A 6,067-nucleotide genomic window follows, 5' to 3' on the forward strand; every position below is an offset into this window, starting at 1 on the left:
CCTAAAAATAGGATTTAGTACACGTCATTAAATATGACATAACTTTTTATTCACTGAAAAATCTTACAACTACTGAACCAAGGACAAAGGGCATTTTGGTCCTAGCAATTTTCAGAAGCTTGTCAGAAGGCCACCCTCGGAATATTTGAAAGGTTTAATTTTTTTAGGAAATTTAACCATACATCAAGGCTAGTATGGTCAATTTCCCAACAACGTATCCCAACGAGTCAACGTAAATAACACCTTAAAAGAGTCAAATACCTGGACCATGATCCCTAAAGGGGGACGCAACCTCGGTGGATCCTTGATAGTGGGGCCCACCATGATGTATGTGCCTTACATCCACACAGGCCCTCCATTTTGAAAGCTCATTTTAGAGCATGATCCCAAAAATGAAGCAGATCCAAATTTCATGTAGACCATATAAGGGGAAAAAGGGGTGATTGAACATTAAAAACTTATTGTGGGCCACAAAGTTCTAGATCAAGCTGATATTTATATGGTCACTTCATCCTGGTCTTTGTGACCTTATCAACAGGTTGGATGGAAAAAAACATTTCAGTGGCCCCAAGAATTTTTTAAATGGTGGGTAATCAATCACCAATGTTTACTGTTGTGTGGTCCATCTGAGATTTGGATCTACTTCATTTTTTGGATAATGTCCTGAAATTTTCTCTTAAAATGGATGGACAGCATGGATTTAAGGTACATACATCATGGTGGGTCCCACAGTCTGTAATGCACAACCTCAAGGGATCCGGGGATCCACCGAAGCTGCGTCCCCTAAAGGAACTTAACATTGTATGGCGTGATGAGTGGGGCCCACTTATGTATACCATGCAGGTTCGCTTCTTTAGGAGCATTGCTATAAGTAGACGAGGCTGGTTCGAGTTTTTTTCATTATTAAGTGAAGTTCCTCATTCTCTACATGTATAACAAAGCATAGCCGTGTGATAGCAAGGTAGTTGCCCATGTCTGGTTCCATCATGCTCTTCATAGACAATAATCCATCCATCATGATCAAAGACAAGCACAAGGATGCAAAGGAATGGCCTAGAACACGCCATCTCCCTTTCCGTTGGCCTATATTGGGAAGGAAGATGATGAAGCAACAACCTGGAGTGTCGATGATCAACAGAATCTAAATGAGGAGTTTAACTTCGGGGCCGTCTCATTGAAGATGTTGGGTGATGGGTTCGTTGAAGAGACGGAAAGCATAAAAAAGAAGTGTGTGTGGCTTCGTTCTCAGCTCATTGGCGATCACGTCGAGTTCGATAATCCATTTGGGAAGCGACACTTGACTTATGTAGACCACACTACCTCAGGAAGGTGCTTTCACCCCATAGAGAATTACATCATTGAGAACATTCTTCCTTACTATGGCAATACTCACATAGACGATAGCTTTGTAGGCCACGAGATGACGAAGATGGTCCATGAAGCATCCAAGTACATTAAGAGATGCATAGGTGGAGGAGCTGAGGATGCTCTTATGTTCTGTGGCTCGAGCACTACGGCTACCATCAAGAGGCTGTAAGAGGTAATGGGCATTGCTATTTCATCCACCATGAGATCTAGGGTGGTAAAGAACCTTAGGTCTGAGGAGAGATGGGCGGTTTTTGTGGGTCCGTATGAGCACCATTCGAACCTTCTATCATGACGCCAGAGCCTGGCAGAGGTGGTGGAGATTGGTGTAGATAGAGACGGGCTAATCGATTTAGACATGCTCCGACAGGAATTGGAATCTCCCAAATGCTCCAATCGCCCCTCCTTCTCAACTTGTAGCAATATGACTGGCATCTACACCGATACGAGAGCTCTCACAAGATTATTACATGAACATGGTGCATTTGCTTGTTTTGACTTTGCCGCAAGGTAAGAGAAATAAGTATACTTGATCTGGTAATGTAATCACTAGTAGCAAGCACATACGAACCTTGCACTTCACACACGCATGCGAAGAAAATAGGGAAATAAAAGTAAACTCTAAGAAATTGGAAAATTAATTGATTGATGTTAAAAATTAATTTACAACCTTTAAATAGTGATACCAAACCTGGGAAGAAGTTTCATAATCAAACTCAACTCGAACTCCCTAAAATTCGTGACTTACTATAAATAGTTAATTTACTATTTATTGACGGTCGTGATTTCTACTAGACTTCATAGTTTTTGGCCAAAAATAGTAAGTGTCCAATTTGGCTTAACCACGTTATTCTCCTAATTTTTCTAAGCCCTTTTCATGTTGGGCATGACTCATAAAACTCAATGGATCAAAAGTTATGATCGAACTAAAAGTTACTATAATAGTAAAAACTGAAATAAAATGGATTTTCGACTGCCAATCTAATGGAATCTCGCAAATTCAGCTTGGTCAATCTGGCATAGCGGGGTTAGTTGGGTAAAATAGCTTCTCCTACCGCAAAATCAAATGTTATGTTGAATAACTCATTTTGGTTTGCAAGATATGCCTATCTTATAACATCAACCTTTATTAGATTTTTCAATTCAAAAGAAGATAATACAAATGAAAATTACTATTAGGATTAGTTTTATTTGACTAATTTATGATTGATTTTTCTGTGCACAGTGGCCCATACGTGCAAATCGACCTCCATTCGGGAGAATTGTAGGGCTATGATGTTATTTTCCTCAGTCCCCACAAGTTTGTTGGAGGCCCAGGAACCCCCAAGGATCTTGCTTATGAGCAAGACACTCTATTACTTGAGATCTTCACCTCCTTCTACCTATGGCGGTGGGACTATCGCCTTCGTCAATGGTTTCAATGAAAAGGTCTAATGAGACTCTAATCACTTGCTAATTTTCTAACGATACAGATATTCAATTATACCGCATTTCTAAAACAAGTCGATGTCACAACCATTTGAACTTGATTGAATAGAGGTGATTTTGATTCCATTAAGAGATAGTGCCAATCCACCCAATCAAATGGCAGTGATCCCAATTTCTGACTAATATTGATAATCAGTATGGAGAATTTACACTAGATGATGCAACTCTTATATGCAATTTTAGTCAATAAAATGGGAATTTTATAGGATACCCTTTACTATGACGATGTAGATTAGTGGGAGGATGCTGGAACGCCGACAATTATGCAAAAGATCTGAATAGCATTGACATTCTGAGTGAAGGACTACATGGGCTACCATCTCATCGATACTTAGGAAATGTTGTGGAATGACAGGCTCTCCAAAGGCTCTTGCCGAACGCAAACATACATGTGCTTGGGAACACCTTAGTAAAGCATCAGCCTATCCTCACCTTTCTCATCAACACCACGTCATTGGACCAGGCTGCTGATTTGGGAGACAAAGGGGTTTACATGTGGAGAGAGTGAGCCACCAAGACGGACAAGCCTCTCCACGGACGCTTTGTAACGAAACTTCTGAACGATCTATTCGGAATCCAGGCGCGTGGGGGTTGCGCTTGTGTCGGCCCGTATGGCCATGTTCTCCTTGGTGTTAACATACAACAGTCGTTGGCATTCCGGTCTGCGATTCAAAAGGTAAGATAAGTGCATTGTTTGTAATTTGAATTGTTCTAAACCCACGATTATAGACATTATTTTCCAACAAACACAAAAGCATATATTTTCATGCCTACATATGTGTGTGGATGCATATGCATTTGAGTACAATAGAGTGAAGACATGTAAGTATGATCATGTTTTTCTAGTTCCTAAGCCCCATTAATCCTAACACATTATCTACAATCACAGGGATACAATGGCCTTAAGCCTATATGGACAAGGATCAACTTCTCCTATTACATGTCCCATACTGAATTTGAGTTCATCCTGGCTGCAATCGAGTTCGTAGCACACTACAGCCAGCATTTCCTTCCCCTCTACCACTTCAGGTGGAAGACTGGTGACTGGACTTTTTGAAGGAGTGCCCTCCATAAGGTGGTCGGCGAGGAGAGGGCATTGGCACTGAATAACATGAAATTGGGCGGCATCCACACTGTCGGCAGCAATGGTGGGGCTTACCGCTATCACCACGACTCTACATCAATGCCATAGACCCAGAACCATGCTAGTAGTGGGGGCATGGAACATAAATATGCAATGTACCTTGAGGCCGCTCACCATGTCTCAAGATCCCTCCTTAAGTTCCCGCCACAACGTCGAATGCCGGATGGGATTGATGTCAACCTTATTCTATTCAGAGTCTGATCGGTATCATTGAGATGGATGTGTATGTTATTTTCATTAGAAACATGCGCATGTATGTGCATGTATGTCTGTGGGTGGACCTGTTTGGATGGCATGTTATCACCTTGATGACCTGCTCCTTGGATTATTTTAATTATTTTGATTGAAATTTAACAAACGCTGAAGTTTGAATAATTGCTTTGATTCTTAAAACCTGAATGATATAGAGCCAAAATGCCAGCTATCCGATTCAATAAACATGGTAGTATTTTTGGTGCACAAGTTTAGTTTAGTGTGCATTTGGTTACACCAAATATCATTAAGTATCATGATATTTCATGATTAATCAATGTATTTTGGTCCAAAATTTCATGATATTTCATGAAATTTGGTGCAACCGAACACACCCTTTTAAAGATGATGGTGAAATTACCTAGTATCAGTAAACTCGGAAGTAGCCCGAATAGCAGATTTCATTTGAGTCCAACTTAAGATAACATAATCTTAGTTTGGAACCTTTAATCTTAACATGGATGCTAGGAAAGGAAACTGCAATTTGTCTTTTTGACTTTAAGGGCCTATTAAATTGCAATTCGGTTCCATAGTACATCCAAAAGTATAATATATAGACAAAAATATGCTCCAAATTGCCCATTTCTGTTGGCGATATTTCCACCACAAGTTGTTCATCTTTGTTCTTGCTTTGGCATTTGTATCAATTTTGCAACAGTATTAAATGCTTCATGGTCAGCAAGCTACATGCTTAGCTAAGGTTGCGGTTGATTGCACCAAATATCATGATATTATCACAAGGTTTGGGTTATAGATGCTATTCTTGACAAGCAATAGTAAAAAAAAACCTACCCCGATTACATGATTCTGACTGTCTTTTTATGTAGATAAATGTAGAACATTGAAAAAAAAAATCAATGACTTGAATTTTTATTTTTATTTTTGTCCCTTCATTGAAGCATAAAACATACTCATATATAATTTTAGCGGAATGATCCCATGGTGTTGACATTACTCACGTTGTGGTAGTGTCAAGTTGTGTAGGCTCCATCCTGATGTTTGGAAAAATAAAATCACTAAGTCCATCATGTACGTTCATCCTATGATCACCTAGAGCCCAAAAAACAAGACAATTCAAAACTCAGGTGGGCCCGCTAGTGGCAACAACATGCAATCATGTAACAAACCTCCAAATTCACATTTCGTGGCTCTTATGAATTTTGAAATGACCTGATTTTTTTGTCCATTCCAACTTTTTTTTTGGGTGGGGGGGGGGGTCGATGAATGAATTCAGTGGTAGTTGTGGATGACGGTGAGCCCCACAACTAATATGGAAGGCTCTAATGGGTGAAAATTACTTCTAAAGAGTTCCTTGTAGTGTGGAAGACCTACATAAGTTTTGGATTAGCTTGATTTTTGGGCTTTAAGTGCACCTTATGGTTAGAGAGATTGTCATCTATACATTATTTGGACCCCATTCTGTTGGACACAGTGATACTGTGATCAAACCACTCTAAAAATGGATATCAACCAAACAAGATGAACCCATGGAAATATTCGAAACCACTTTCATTGAGATATGTCCAAATGAAAAGTTGTGGTAAGCTTTATCATCAAGGAGAATCAAGGAAGGGAATCAAACAACATTGGTGAGTAGATGTTGTGGTAATGTCACGGATCCAGTATCTACGTGTTGAAGAATCAAACATCTGTCCATAATACCTAAAAGGACAAAATGTTGTATGGTATATCAAGTTCATGTGTGATCATAATTAGAAGGTGATGATGAGTGGGACACAATATCAAAGTCATTGGAGAATCGATGGTACAACTCAGTATACTAGTGTAGCCTGCAAATAAGCTCAGCCTATTTTTTAT

General features: G+C 39.6%; 1 pseudogene; it reads left to right on the forward strand.

The window, feature by feature from the left end:
• Nucleotides 1-1,163: 1,163 nt before the first annotated feature.
• LOC131228906 (uncharacterized) lies at nucleotides 1,164-4,153 on the forward strand (annotated as a pseudogene).
• The last annotated feature ends 1,914 nt before the right edge of the window (nucleotides 4,154-6,067 follow it).

The sequence above is a fragment of the Magnolia sinica genome, chromosome 2 (genome assembly GCF_029962835.1).
Source record: "Magnolia sinica isolate HGM2019 chromosome 2, MsV1, whole genome shotgun sequence".
In the NCBI taxonomy this organism is placed as follows: domain Eukaryota; kingdom Viridiplantae; phylum Streptophyta; class Magnoliopsida; order Magnoliales; family Magnoliaceae; genus Magnolia; species Magnolia sinica.